At 43.5% G+C, this 15,239-nt stretch overlaps 6 non-coding genes across 6 annotated transcripts; all 6 read right to left on the reverse strand.

Annotated features, from left to right (window-relative positions):
* Nucleotides 1-2,040: 2,040 nt before the first annotated feature.
* On the reverse strand, nt 2,041-2,127 carry trnay-gua (transfer RNA tyrosine (anticodon GUA)). Its single transcript is given in 2 exon segments — nt 2,041-2,076; nt 2,091-2,127. It is a non-coding gene; the product is annotated as a tRNA-Tyr (tRNA).
* A 1,267-nt stretch (nt 2,128-3,394) lies between these two features.
* Nucleotides 3,395-3,481, reverse strand: trnay-gua (transfer RNA tyrosine (anticodon GUA)). The gene is given in 2 exon segments: nt 3,395-3,430; nt 3,445-3,481. It is a non-coding gene; the product is annotated as a tRNA-Tyr (tRNA).
* Nucleotides 3,482-6,100: 2,619 nt separating this feature from the next.
* On the reverse strand, nt 6,101-6,187 carry trnay-gua (transfer RNA tyrosine (anticodon GUA)). The gene is given in 2 exon segments: nt 6,101-6,136; nt 6,151-6,187. It is a non-coding gene; the product is annotated as a tRNA-Tyr (tRNA).
* Nucleotides 6,188-8,808: 2,621 nt separating this feature from the next.
* trnay-gua (transfer RNA tyrosine (anticodon GUA)) lies at nt 8,809-8,895 on the reverse strand. Its single transcript is given in 2 exon segments — nt 8,809-8,844; nt 8,859-8,895. It is a non-coding gene; the product is annotated as a tRNA-Tyr (tRNA).
* Nucleotides 8,896-13,500: 4,605 nt separating this feature from the next.
* Nucleotides 13,501-13,587, reverse strand: trnay-gua (transfer RNA tyrosine (anticodon GUA)). Its single transcript is given in 2 exon segments — nt 13,501-13,536; nt 13,551-13,587. It is a non-coding gene; the product is annotated as a tRNA-Tyr (tRNA).
* A 590-nt stretch (nt 13,588-14,177) lies between these two features.
* trnay-gua (transfer RNA tyrosine (anticodon GUA)) lies at nt 14,178-14,264 on the reverse strand. The gene is given in 2 exon segments: nt 14,178-14,213; nt 14,228-14,264. It is a non-coding gene; the product is annotated as a tRNA-Tyr (tRNA).
* Nucleotides 14,265-15,239: the final 975 nt, after the last annotated feature.

The raw sequence follows: 15,239 nt of genomic DNA on the forward strand, positions 1-15,239 counted from the left end.
AAAAGTACAATCCTTCGAGACGGATTTGAACCAGCAACATAAGGATTACAGCAATTTCCCCTACCATCCTCCACTCTACCAACTGAGCTATCGAAGGATAAAGAATGTAGTCAAACGCCATCACCTAGATAGTCAGAGGTTTGGCAGAAGCATATGTTCCCTTTAAGAAATTAATCTGCTGAGTTTGACGGTTTCTTGGAGCTGCTGACGATTGCCCCCAGGTCTTCTTACGTTCAACTAATGCTCTATTCCTCTGAGCTACATCCCCTTAGATTGCAAGCAGTTGCATTTGGGAATAGACAAAAAGTGAGCCGAGGAATAAAATCGCTGTTTAGCCCCCTAGCTTGCGAAATGTATTTTTCTCTCTCCCTGTTGGTCTAGTGGTTAAGATTCGGTTCTTTTACCACCGCTGCCTGGGTTTGATTCCCGCTCAGGGAATGACTTGCTTTTGGGGAAACACTAGGCATAAGTCAAAAACTTGCACAACTGCAGAAAAAGTTATACTCTTCTGAGTCAGCGACCTAAGGACTGTTGCAATCTCGAGAACTCTCTGCTGCTATACCAACATTCCTATGAAAGGTCAACAAGTGAACATTTCTTCTCTCAGGGAAAGATATTTTTTTGTCAAGCACATGTCATGGTACACTGCTGTCAAAAAGATGGCGTAAGCCACAAGAAAAAGTACAATCCTTCGAGACAGATTTGAACCAGCAACCTAAGGATTACAGCAATTCCCCCGACAGACCTCCACTCTACCAACTGAGCTATCGAAGGATAAAGAATGTAGTCAAACGCCATCACCTAGATAGTCAGAGGTTTGGCAGAAGCATATGTTCCCTTTAAGAAATTAATCTGCTGAGTTTGACGGTTTCTTGGAGCTGCTGACGATTGCCCCCAGGTCTTCTTACGTTCAACTAATGCTCTATTCCTCTGAGCTGCATCCCCTTAGATTGCAAGTAGTTGCGTTTGGGATTAGAGAAAAAGTGAGCAGAGGAATAAAATCGCTGTTTAGCCACCTCACTGCAAAATGCATTTATCTCTCTCCCTGTTGGTCTAGTGGTTAGGATTCGGTTATTTTACCACCGCTGCCTGGGTTTGATTCCCGCTCAGGGAATGACTTGCTTTTGGGGAAACACTAGGCATAAGTCAAAAACTTGGCACAACTGCAGAAAAAGTTATACTCTTCTGAGTCAGCGACCTAAGGACTGTTGCAATCTCGAGAACTCTCTGCTGCTATACCAACATTCCTATCAAAGGTCAACAAGTGAACATTTCTTCTCTCAGGGAAAGATATTTTTTGTCAAGCACATGTCATGGTACACTGCTGTCAAAAAGTTGGCGTAAGCCACAAGAAAAAGTACAATCCTTCGAGACGGATTTGAACCAGCAACCCAAGGATTACAGCAATTTCCCCTACAGTCCTCCGCTCTACCAACTGAGCTATCGAAGGATAAAGAATGTAGTCAAACGCCATCACCTAGATAGTCAGAGGTTTGGCAGAAGCATATGTTCCCTTTAAGAAATTAATCTGCTGAGTTTGACGGTTTCTTGGAGCTGCTGACGATTGCCCCCAGGTCTTCTTACGTTCAACTAATGCTCTAATCCTCTGAGCTACATCCCCTTAGATTGCAAGTAGTTGCGTTTGGGATTAGAGAAAAAGTGAGCAGAGGAATAAAATCGCTGTTTAGCCACCTCACTGCAAAATGCATTTTTCTCTCTCCCTGTTGGTCTAGTGGTTAGGATTCATTTCTTTTACCACCGAGGCCTGGGTTTGATTCCCGCTCAGGGAATGACTTGCTTTTGGGGAAACACTAGGCATAAGTCAAAAACTTGGCACAACTGCATAAAAAGTTATACTCTTCTGAGTCAGCGACCTAAGGACTGTTGCAATCTCGAGAACTCTCTGCTGCTCTACCAACATTCCTATCAAAGGTCAACAAGTGAAGATTTCTTCTCTCAGGGAAAGATATTTTTTTGTCAAGCACATGTCATGGTACACTGCTGTCAAAAAGTTGGCGTAAGCCACAAGAAAAAGTACAATCCTTCGAGCCGGATTTGAACCAGCGACCTAAGGATTACAGCAATTTCACCTACAGTCCTCCGCTCTACCAACTGAGCTATCGAAGGGTAAAAAATGTACTCAAGCGCCATCACCTAGATGGTCAGAGGTTTGGCAGAAGCATATGTTCCCTTTAAGAAATTAATCTGCTGAGTTTGGTGGTTTCTTGGAGCTGCTGAGGATTGCCCCGAGGTCTTCGTACGTTCAACTAATGCTCTATTCCTCTGAGCTACATCCCCTTAGATTGCAAGCAGTTGCATTTGGGAATAGACAAAAAGTGAGCCGAGGAATAAAATCGCTGTTTAGCCCCCTAGCTTGCGAAATTTATTTTTCTCTCTCCCTGTTGGTCTAGTGGTTAGGATTCGGTTCTTTTACCACCGCTGCCTGGGTTTGATTCCCGCTCAGGGAATGACTTGCTTTTGGGGAAACACTAGGCATAAGTCAAAAACTTGGCACAACTGCAGAAAAAGTTATACTCTTCTGAGTCAGCGACCTAAGGACTGTTGCAATCTCGAGAACTCTCTGCTGCTATACCAACATTCCTATCAAAGGTCAACAAGTGAACATTTCTTCTCTCAGGGAAAGATATTTTTTTGTCAAGCACATGTCATGGTACACTGCTGTCAAAAAGTTGGCGTAAGCCACAAAAAAAAGTACAATCCTTCGAGACGGATTTGAACCAGCAACCTAAGGATTACAGCAATTTCTCCTACAGTCCTCCACTCTACCAACTGAGCTATCGAAGCATAAAGAATGTAGTCAAACGCCATCACCTAGATAGTCAGAGGTTTGGCAGAAGCATATGTTCCCTTTAAGAAATTAATCTGCTGAGTTTGACGGTTTCTTGGAGCTGCTGACGATTGCCCCCAGGTCTTCTTACATTCAACTAATGCTCTATTCCTCTGAGCTACATCCCCTTAGATTGCAAGTAGTTGCGTTTGGGATTAGAGAAAAAGTGAGCAGAGGAATAAAATCGCTGTTTAGCCACCTCACTGCAAAATGCATTTGTCTCTCTCCCTGTTGGTCTAGTGGTTAGGATTCGGTTCTTTTACCACCGCTGCCTGGGTTTGATTCCCGCTCAGGGAATGACTTGCTTTTGGGGAAACACTAGGCATAAGTCAAAAACTTGGCACAACTGCAGAAAAAGTTATACTCTTCTGAGTCAGCGACCTAAGGACTGTTGCAATCTCGAGAACTCTCTGCTGCTATACCAACATTCCTATCAAAGGTCAACAAGTGAACATTTCTTCTCTCAGGGAAAGATATTATTTGTCAAGCACATGTCATGGTACACTGCTGTCAAAAAGTTGGCGTAAGCCACAAGAAAAAGTACAATCCTTCGAGCCGGATTTGAACCAGCGACCTAAGGATTACAGCAATTTCCCCTACAGTCCTCCGCTCTACCAACTGAGCTATCGAAGGATAAAAAATGTAGTCAAACGCCATCACCTAGATGGTCAGAGGTTTGGCAGAAGCATATGTTCCCTTTTAGAAATTAATCTGCTGAGTTTGGTGGTTTCTTGGAGCTGCTGAGGATTGCCCCCAGGTCTTCGTACGTTCAACTAATGCTCTATTCCTCTGAGCTACATCCCCTTAGATTGCAAGCAGTTGCATTTGGGAATAGACAAAAAGTGAGCCGAGGAATAAAATCGCTGTTTAGCCCCCTAGCTTGCAAAATTTATTTTTCTCTCTCCCTGTTGGTCTAGTGGTTAGGATTCGGTTCTTTTACCACCGCTGCCTGGGTTTGATTCCCGCTCAGGGAATGACTTGCTTTTGGGGAAACACTAGGCATAAGTCAAAAACTTGCACAACTGCAGAAAAAGTTATACTCTTCTGAGTCAGCGACCTAAGGACTGTTGCAATCTCGAGAACTCTCTGCTGCTATACCAACATTCCTATCAAAGGTCAACAAGTGAACATTTCTTCTCTCAGGGAAAGATATTTTTTTGTCAAGCACATGTCATGGTACACTGCTGTCAAAAAGTTGGCGTAAGCCACAAGAAAAAGTACAATCCTTCGAGACGGATTTGAACCAGCAACCTAAGGATTACAGCAATTTCCCCTACCGTCCTCCACTCTACCAACTGAGCTATCGAAGGATAAAGAATGTAGTCAAACGCCATCACCTAGATAGTCAGAGGTTTGGCAGAAGCATATGTTCCCTTTAAGAAATTAATCTGCTGAGTTTGACGGTTTCTTGGAGCTGCTGACGATTGCCCCCAGGTCTTCTTACGTTCAACTAATGCTCTATTCCTCTGAGCTGCATCCCCTTAGATTGCAAGTAGTTGCGTTTGGGATTAGAGAAAAAGTGAGCAGAGGAATAAAATCGCTGTTTAGCCACCTCACTGCAAAATGCATTTATCTCTCTCCCTGTTGGTCTAGTGGTTATGATTCGGTTATTTTACCACCGCTGCCTGGGTTTGATTCCCGCTCAGGGAATGACTTGCTTTTGGGGAAACACTAGGCATAAGTCAAAAACTTGGCACAACTGCAGAAAAAGTTATACTCTTCTGAGTCAGCGACCTAAGGACTGTTGCAATCTCGAGAACTCTCTGCTGCTATACCAACATTCCTATCAAAGGTCAACAAGTGAACATTTCTTCTCTCAGGGAAAGATATTTTTTGTCAAGCACATGTCATGGTACACTGCTGTCAAAAAGTTGGCGTAAGCCACAAGAAAAAGTACAATCCTTCGAGACGGATTTGAACCAGCAACCCAAGGATTACAGCAATTTCCCCTACAGTCCTCCACTCTACCAACTGAGCTATCGAAGGATAAAGAATGTAGTCAAACGCCATCACCTAGATAGTCAGAGGTTTGGCAGAAGCATATGTTCCCTTTAAGAAATTAATCTGCTGAGTTTGACGGTTTCTTGGAGCTGCTGACGATTGCCCCCAGGTCTTCTTACGTTCAACTAATGCTCTATTCCTCTGAGCTACATCCCCTTAGATTGCAAGTAGTTGCGTTTGGGATTAGAGAAAAAGTGAGCAGAGGAATAAAATCGCAGTTTAGCCACCTCACTGCAAAATGCATTTATCACTCTCCCTGTTGGTCTAGTGGTTAGGATTCGGTTATTTTACCACCGCTGCCTGGGTTTGATTCCCGCTCAGGGAATGACTTGCTTTTGGGGAAACACTAGGCATAAGTCAAAAACTTGGCACAACTGCAGAAAAAGTTATACTCTTCTGAGTCAGCGACCTAAGGACTGTTGCAATCTCGAGAACTCTCTGCTGCTATACCAACATTCCTATCAAAGGTCAACAAGTGAACATTTCTTCTCTCAGGGAAAGATATTTTTTTGTCAAGCACATGTCATGGTACACTGCTGTCAAAAAGTTGGCGTAAGCCACAAAAAAAAGTACAATCCTTCGAGACGGATTTGAACCAGCAACCTAAGGATTACAGCAATTTCTCCTACAGTCCTCCACTCTACCAACTGAGCTATCGAAGCATAAAGAATGTAGTCAAACGCCATCACCTAGATAGTCAGAGGTTTGGCAGAAGCATATGTTCCCTTTAAGAAATTAATCTGCTGAGTTTGACGGTTTCTTGGAGCTGCTGACGATTGCCCCCAGGTCTTCTTACATTCAACTAATGCTCTATTCCTCTGAGCTACATCCCCTTAGATTGCAAGTAGTTGCGTTTGGGATTAGAGAAAAAGTGAGCAGAGGAATAAAATCGCTGTTTAGCCACCTCACTGCAAAATGCATTTGTCTCTCTCCCTGTTGGTCTAGTGGTTAGGATTCGGTTCTTTTACCACCGCTGCCTGGGTTTGATTCCCGCTCAGGGAATGACTTGCTTTTGGGGAAACACTAGGCATAAGTCAAAAACTTGGCACAACTGCAGAAAAAGTTATACTCTTCTGAGTCAGCGACCTAAGGACTGTTGCAATCTCGAGAACTCTCTGCTGCTATACCAACATTCCTATCAAAGGTCAACAAGTGAACATTTCTTCTCTCAGGGAAAGATATTATTTGTCAAGCACATGTCATGGTACACTGCTGTCAAAAAGTTGGCGTAAGCCACAAGAAAAAGTACAATCCTTCGAGCCGGATTTGAACCAGCGACCTAAGGATTACAGCAATTTCCCCTACAGTCCTCCGCTCTACCAACTGAGCTATCGAAGGATAAAAAATGTAGTCAAACGCCATCACCTAGATGGTCAGAGGTTTGGCAGAAGCATATGTTCCCTTTTAGAAATTAATCTGCTGAGTTTGGTGGTTTCTTGGAGCTGCTGAGGATTGCCCCCAGGTCTTCGTACGTTCAACTAATGCTCTATTCCTCTGAGCTACATCCCCTTAGATTGCAAGCAGTTGCATTTGGGAATAGACAAAAAGTGAGCCGAGGAATAAAATCGCTGTTTAGCCCCCTAGCTTGCAAAATTTATTTTTCTCTCTCCCTGTTGGTCTAGTGGTTAGGATTCGGTTCTTTTACCACCGCTGCCTGGGTTTGATTCCCGCTCAGGGAATGACTTGCTTTTGGGGAAACACTAGGCATAAGTCAAAAACTTGCACAACTGCAGAAAAAGTTATACTCTTCTGAGTCAGCGACCTAAGGACTGTTGCAATCTCGAGAACTCTCTGCTGCTATACCAACATTCCTATCAAAGGTCAACAAGTGAACATTTCTTCTCTCAGGGAAAGATATTTTTTTGTCAAGCACATGTCATGGTACACTGCTGTCAAAAAGTTGGCGTAAGCCACAAGAAAAAGTACAATCCTTCGAGACGGATTTGAACCAGCAACCTAAGGATTACAGCAATTTCCCCTACCGTCCTCCACTCTACCAACTGAGCTATCGAAGGATAAAGAATGTAGTCAAACGCCATCACCTAGATAGTCAGAGGTTTGGCAGAAGCATATGTTCCCTTTAAGAAATTAATCTGCTGAGTTTGACGGTTTCTTGGAGCTGCTGACGATTGCCCCCAGGTCTTCTTACGTTCAACTAATGCTCTATTCCTCTGAGCTGCATCCCCTTAGATTGCAAGTAGTTGCGTTTGGGATTAGAGAAAAAGTGAGCAGAGGAATAAAATCGCTGTTTAGCCACCTCACTGCAAAATGCATTTATCTCTCTCCCTGTTGGTCTAGTGGTTATGATTCGGTTATTTTACCACCGCTGCCTGGGTTTGATTCCCGCTCAGGGAATGACTTGCTTTTGGGGAAACACTAGGCATAAGTCAAAAACTTGGCACAACTGCAGAAAAAGTTATACTCTTCTGAGTCAGCGACCTAAGGACTGTTGCAATCTCGAGAACTCTCTGCTGCTATACCAACATTCCTATCAAAGGTCAACAAGTGAACATTTCTTCTCTCAGGGAAAGATATTTTTTGTCAAGCACATGTCATGGTACACTGCTGTCAAAAAGTTGGCGTAAGCCACAAGAAAAAGTACAATCCTTCGAGACGGATTTGAACCAGCAACCCAAGGATTACAGCAATTTCCCCTACAGTCCTCCACTCTACCAACTGAGCTATCGAAGGATAAAGAATGTAGTCAAACGCCATCACCTAGATAGTCAGAGGTTTGGCAGAAGCATATGTTCCCTTTAAGAAATTAATCTGCTGAGTTTGACGGTTTCTTGGAGCTGCTGACGATTGCCCCCAGGTCTTCTTACGTTCAACTAATGCTCTATTCCTCTGAGCTACATCCCCTTAGATTGCAAGTAGTTGCGTTTGGGATTAGAGAAAAAGTGAGCAGAGGAATAAAATCGCAGTTTAGCCACCTCACTGCAAAATGCATTTATCACTCTCCCTGTTGGTCTAGTGGTTAGGATTCGGTTATTTTACCACCGCTGCCTGGGTTTGATTCCCGCTCAGGGAATGACTTGCTTTTGGGGAAACACTAGGCATAAGTCAGAAACTTGGCACAACTGCAGAAAAAGTTATACTCTTCTGAGTCAGCGACCTAAGGACTGTTGCAATCTCGAGAACTCTCTGCTGCTATACCAACATTCCTATCAAAGGTCAACAAGTGAACATTTCTTCTCTCAGGGAAAGATATTTTTTTGTCAAGCACATGTCATGGTACACTGCTGTCAAAAAGTTGGCGTAAGCCACAAGAAAAAGTACAATCCTTCGAGCCAGATTAGAACCAGCGACATAAGGATTACAGCAATTTCACCTACAGTCCTCCGCTCTACCAACTGAGCTATCGAAGGATAAAAAATGTAGTTAAACGCCATCACCTAGATAGTCAGAGGTTTGGCAGAAGCATATGTTCCCTTTAAGAAATTAATCTGCTGAGTTTGGTGGTTTCTTGGAGCTGCTGAGGATTGCCCCCAGGTCTTCGTACGTTCAACTAATGCTCTATTCCTCTGAGCTACATCCCCTTAGATTGCAAGCAGTTGCATTTGGGAATAGACAAAAAGTGAGCCGAGGAATAAAATCGCTGTTTAGCCCCCTAGCTTGCGAAATGTATTTTTTTCTCTCCCTGTTGGTCTAGTGGTTAGGATTCGGTTCTTTTACCACCGCTGCCTGGGTTTGATTCCCGCTCAGGGAATGACTTGCTTTTGGGGAAACACTAGGCATAAGTCAAAAACTTGGCACAACTGCAGAAAAAGTTATACTCTTCTGAGTCAGCGACCTAAGGACTGTTGCAATCTCGAGAACTCTCTGCTGCTCTACCAACATTCCTATCAAAGGTCAACAAGTGAAGATTTCTTCTCTCAGGGAAAGATATTTTTTGTCAAGCACATGTCATGGTACACTGCTGTCAAAAAGTTGGCGTAAACCACAAGAAAAAAGTACAATCCTTCGAGCCGGATTTGAACCAGCGACCTAAGGATTACAGCAATTTCACCTACAGTCCTCCGCTCTACCAACTGAGCTATCGAAGGATAAAAAATGTAGTCAAACGCCATCACCTAGATAGTCAGAGGTTTGGCAGAAGCATAAGTTCCCTTTAATAAATTAATCTGCTGAGTTTGACGGTTTCTTGGAGCTGCTGACGATTGCCCCCAGGTCTTCGTACGTTCAACTAATGCTCTATTCCTCTGAGCTACATCCCCTTATAATGCAAGTAGTTGCATTTTGGATTCGACAAAAAGTGAGCAGAGTAATAAAATCGCTGTTTAGCCCCCTAGCTTGCGAAATGTCTTTTTCTCTCTCCCTGTTGGTCAAGTGGTTAGGATTCATTTCTTTTACCACCGAGGCCTGGGTTTGATTCCCGCTCAGGGAATGACTTGCTTTTGGGTAAACACTAGGCATAAGTCAAAAACTTGGCACAACTGCAGAAAAAGTTATACTCTTCTGAGTCAGCGACCTAAGGACTGTTGCAATCTCGAGAACTCTCTGCTGCTATACCAACATTCCTATCAAAGGTCAACAAGTGAACATTTCTTCTCTCAGGGAAAGATATTTTTTGTCGAGCACATGTCATGGTACACTGCTGTCAAAAAGTTGGCGTAAGCCACAAGATAAAGTACAATCCTTCAAGACGGATTTGAACCAGCGACCTAAGGATTACAGCAATTTCCCCTACAGTCCTCCGCTCTACCAACTGAGCTATCGAAGGATTAAAAATGGCGTCAAACGCCATTTAAGAAATTAATCTGCTGAGTTTGACGGTTTCTTGGAGCTGCTGACGATTGCCCCCAGGTCTTCGTACGTTCAACTAATGCTCTATTCCTCTGAGCTACATCCCCTTATAATGCAAGTAGTTGCATTTTGGATTTGACAAAAAGTGAGCAGAGGAATAAAATCGCTGTTTAGCCCCCTAGCTTGCGAAATGTCTTTTTCTCTCTCCCTGTTGGTCAAGTGGTTAGGATTCATTTCTTTTACCACCGAGGCCTGGGTTTGATTCCCGCTCAGGGAATTACTTGCTTTTGGGGAAACACTAGGCATAAGTCAAAAACTTGGCACAACTGCAGAAAAAGTTATACTCTTCTGAGTCAGCGACCTAAGGACTGTTGCAATCTCGAGAACTCTCTGCTGCTCTACCAACATTCCTATCAAAGGTCAACAAGTGAAGATTTCTTCTCTCAGGGAAATATATTTTTTGTCAAGCACATGTCATGGTACACTGCTGTCAAAAAGTTGGCGTAAGCCACAAGTACAATCCTTCGAGCCGGATTTGAACCAGCGACCTAAGGATTACAGTAATTTCACCTACAGTCCTCCGCTCTACTAACTGAGCTATCGGAGGATAAAAAATGTAGTCAAACGCCATCACCTAGATGGTCAGAGGTTTGGCAGAAGCATATGTTCCCTTTTAGAATTTAATCTGCTGAGTTTGGTGGTTTCTTGGAGCTGCTGACGATTGCCCCGAGGTCTTCGTACGTTCAACTAATGCTCTATTCCTCTGAGCTACATCCCCTTAGATTGCAAGTAGTTGCATTTGGGAATAGACAAAAAGTGAGCCGAAGAATAAAATCGCTTTTTAGCCCCCTAGCTTGCGAAATGTATTTTTCTCTCTCCCTGTTGGTCTAGTGGTTAGGATTCGGTTATTTTACCACCGCTGCCTGGGTTTGATTCCCGCTCAGGTAATGACTTGCTTTTGGGGAAACACTAGGCATAAGTCAAAAAATTGGCACAACTGCAGAAAAGTTATACTCTTCTGAGTCAGCGACCTAAGGACTGTTGCAATCTCGAGAACTCTCTGCTGCTCTACCAACATTCCTATCAAAGGTCAACAAGTGAAGATCTCTTCTCTAAGGGAAAGATATTTTTTTGTCAAGCACTTGTCATGGTACACTGCTGTCAAAAAGTTGGCGTAAGACACAAGGAAAAGCACAATCCTTCGAGCCGGATTTGAACCAGCGACCTAAGGATTACAGCAATTTCACCTACAGTCCTCCGCACTACCAACTGAGCGATCAAAGGATAAAAAATGTAGTCAAACACCATCACCTAGATGGTCAGAGGTTTGGCAGAAGCATATGTTCCCTTTAAGAAATTAATCTGCTGAGTTTGGTGGTTTCTTGGAGCTGCTGAGGATTGCCCCCAGGTCTTCGTACGTTCAACTAATGCTCTATTCCTCTGAGCTACATCCCCTTAGATTGCAAGTAGTTGCATTTGGGAATAGACAAAAAGTGAGCCGAGGAATAAAATTGCTGTTTAGCCCCCTAGCTTGCAAAAAGTATTTTTCTCTCTCCCTGTTGGTCTAGTGGTTAGGATTCGGTTCTTTTACCACCGCGGCCTGGGTTTGATTCCCGCTCAGGGAATGACTTGCTTTTGGGTAAACACTAGGCATAAGTCAAAAACTTGGAACAACTACAGAAAAAGTTATACTCTTCTGAGTCAGCGACATACGGACTGTTGCAATCTCGAGAACTCTCTGCTGCTCTACCAACATTCCTATCAAAGGTCAACAAGTGAAGATTTCTTCTCTCAGGGAAATATATTTTTTGTCAAGCACATGTCATGGTACACTGCTGTCAAAAAGTTGGCGTAAGCCACAAGTACAATCCTTCGAGCCGGATTTGAACCAGCGACCTAAGGATTACAGTAATTTCACCTACAGTCCTCCGCTCTACTAACTGAGCTATCGGAGGATAAAAAATGTAGTCAAACGCCATCACCTAGATGGTCAGAGGTTTGGCAGAAGCATATGTTCCCTTTTAGAATTTAATCTGCTGAGTTTGGTGGTTTCTTGGAGCTGCTGACGATTGCCCCGAGGTCTTCGTACGTTCAACTAATGCTCTATTCCTCTGAGCTACATCCCCTTAGATTGCAAGTAGTTGCATTTGGGAATAGACAAAAAGTGAGCCGAAGAATAAAATCGCTTTTTAGCCCCCTAGCTTGCGAAATGTATTTTTCTCTCTCCCTGTTGGTCTAGTGGTTAGGATTCGGTTATTTTACCACCGCTGCCTGGGTTTGATTCCCGCTCAGGTAATGACTTGCTTTTGGGGAAACACTAGGCATAAGTCAAAAAATTGGCACAACTGCAGAAAAGTTATACTCTTCTGAGTCAGCGACCTAAGGACTGTTGCAATCTCGAGAACTCTCTGCTGCTCTACCAACATTCCTATCAAAGGTCAACAAGTGAAGATCTCTTCTCTAAGGGAAAGATATTTTTTTGTCAAGCACTTGTCATGGTACACTGCTGTCAAAAAGTTGGCGTAAGACACAAGGAAAAGCACAATCCTTCGAGCCGGATTTGAACCAGCGACCTAAGGATTACAGCAATTTCACCTACAGTCCTCCGCACTACCAACTGAGCGATCAAAGGATAAAAAATGTAGTCAAACACCATCACCTAGATGGTCAGAGGTTTGGCAGAAGCATATGTTCCCTTTAAGAAATTAATCTGCTGAGTTTGACGGTTTCTTGGAGCTGCTGAGGATTGCCCCCAGGTCTTCGTACGTTCAACTAATGCTCTATTCCTCTGAGCTACATCCCCTTAGATTGCAAGTAGTTGCATTTGGGAATAGACAAAAAGTGAGCCGAGGAATAAAATTGCTGTTTAGCCCCCTAGCTTGCAAAAAGTATTTTTCTCTCTCCCTGTTGGTCTAGTGGTTAGGATTCGGTTCTTTTACCACCGCGGCCTGGGTTTGATTCCCGCTCAGGGAATGACTTGCTTTTGGGTAAACACTAGGCATAAGTCAAAAACTTGGAACAACTACAGAAAAAGTTATACTCTTCTGAGTCAGCGACATACGGACTGTTGCAATCTCGAGAACTCTCTGCTGCTCTACCAACATTCCTATCAAAGGTCAACAAGTGAAGATTTCTTCTCTCAGGGAAAGATATTTTTTGTCAAGCACATGTCATGGTACACTGCTGTCAAAAAGTTGGCGTAAGCCACAAGAAAAACTACAATCCTTCGCCTTCGAGCCGGATTTGAACCAGCGACCTAAGGATTACAGCAATTTCACCTACAGTCCTCCACTCTACCAACTGAGCTATCGAAGGATAAAAAATGTAGTCAAACGCCATCACCTAGATAGTCAGAGGTTTGGCAGAAGCATATGTTCCCTTTAAGAAATTAATCTGCTGAGTTTGACGGTTTCTTGGAGCTGCTGACGATTGCCCCCAGGTCTTCTTACGTTCAACTAATGCTCTATTCCTCTGAGCTACATCCCCTTAGATTGCAAGTAGTTGCATTTGGGATTAGAGAAAAAGTGAGCAGAGGAATAAAATCGCAGTTTAGCCACCTCACTGCAAAATGCATTTATCACTCTCCCTGTTGGTCTAGTGGTTAGGATTCGGTTATTTTACCACCGCTGCCTGGGTTTGATTCCCGCTCAGGGAATGACTTGCTTTTGGGGAAACACTAGGCATAAGTCAAAAACTTGGCACAACTGCAGAAAAAGTTATACTCTTCTGAGTCAGCGACCTAAGGACTGTTGCAATCTCGAGAACTCTCTGCTGCTCTACCAACATTCCTATCAAAGGTCAACAAGTGAAGATTTCTTCTCTCAGGGAAAGATATTTTTTGTCAAGCACATGTCATGGTACACTGCTGTCAAAAAGTTGGCGTAAACCACAAGAAAAAAGTACAATCCTTCGAGCCGGATTTGAACCAGCGACCTAAGGATTACAGCAATTTCACCTACAGTCCTCCGCTCTACCAACTGAGCTATCGAAGGATAAAAAATGTAGTCAAACGCCATCACCTAGATGGTCAGAGGTTTGGCAGAAGCATATGTTCCCTTTAAGAAATTAATCTGCTGAGTTTGACGGTTTCTTGGAGCTGCTGACGATTGCCCCCAGGTCTTCGTACGTTCAACTAATGCTCTATTCCTCTGAGCTACATCCCCTTATAATGCAAGTAGTTGCATTTTGGATTCGACAAAAAGTGAGCAGAGGAATAAAATCGCTGTTTAGCCCCCTAGCTTGCGAAATGTCTTTTTCTCTCTCCCTGTTGTTTAAGTGGTTAGGATTCATTTCTTTTACCACCGAGGCCTGGGTTTGATTCCCGCTCAGGGAATGACTTGCTTTTGGGGAAACACTAGGCATAAGTCAAAAACTTGGCACAACTGCAGAAAAAGTTATACTCTTCTGAGTCAGCGACCTAAGGACTGTTGCAATCTCGAGAACTCTCTGCTGCTATACCAACATTCCTATCAAAGGTCAACAAGTGAAGATTTCTTCTCTCAGGGAAAGATATTATTTGTCAAGCACATGTCATGGTACACTGCTGTCAAAAAGTTGGCGTAAGCCACAAGAAAAAGTACAATCCTTCGAGCCGGATTTGAACCAGCGACCTAAGGATTACAGCAATTTCCCCTACAGTCCTCCACTCTACCAACTGAGCTATCGAAGGATAAAAAATGTAGTCAAACGCCATCACCTAGATAGTCAGAGGTTTGGCAGAAGCATATGTTCCCTTTAATAAATTAATCTGCTGAGTTTGACGGTTTCTTGGAGCTGCTGACGATTGCCCCCAGGTCTTCGTACGTTCAACTAATGCTCTATTCCTCTGAGCTACATCCCCTTATAATGCAAGTAGTTGCATTTTGGATTCGACAAAAAGTGAGCAGAGTAATAAAATCGCTGTTTAGCCCCCTAGCTTGCGAAATGTCTTTTTCTCTCTCCCTGTTGGTCAAGTGGTTAGGATTCATTTCTTTTACCACCGAGGCCTGGGTTTGATTCCCGCTCAGGGAATGACTTGCTTTTGGGTAAACACTAGGCATAAGTCCAAAACTTGGCACAACTGCAGAAAAAGTTATACTCTTCTGAGTCAGCGACCTAAGGACTGTTGCAATCTCGAGAACTCTCTGCTGCTATACCAACATTCCTATCAAAGGTCAACAAGTGAACATTTCTTCTCTCAGGGAAAGATATTTTTTGTCGAGCACATGTCATGGTACACTGCTGTCAAAAAGTTGGCGTAAGCCACAAGATAAAGTACAATCCTTCAAGACGGATTTGAACCAGCGACCTAAGGATTACAGCAATTTCCCCTACAGTCCTCCGCTCTACCAACTGAGCTATCGAAGGATTAAAAATGGCGTCAAACGCCATTTAAGAAATTAATCTGCTGAGTTTGACGGTTTCTTGGAGCTGCTGACGATTGCCCCCAGGTCTTCGTACGTTCAACTAATGCTCTATTCCTCTGAGCTACATCCCCTTATAATGCAAGTAGTTGCATTTTGGATTTGACAAAAAGTGAGCAGAGGAATAAAATCGCTGTTTAGCCCCCTAGCTTGCGAAATGTCTTTTTCTCTCTCCCTGTTGGTCAAGTGGTTAGGATTCATTTCTTTTACCACCGAGGCCTGGGTTTGATTCCCGCTCAGGG

Source organism: Oncorhynchus mykiss, chromosome 21 (genome assembly GCF_057628025.1).
Source record: "Oncorhynchus mykiss isolate SJ-2025 chromosome 21, ASM5762802v1, whole genome shotgun sequence".
In the NCBI taxonomy this organism is placed as follows: domain Eukaryota; kingdom Metazoa; phylum Chordata; class Actinopteri; order Salmoniformes; family Salmonidae; genus Oncorhynchus; species Oncorhynchus mykiss.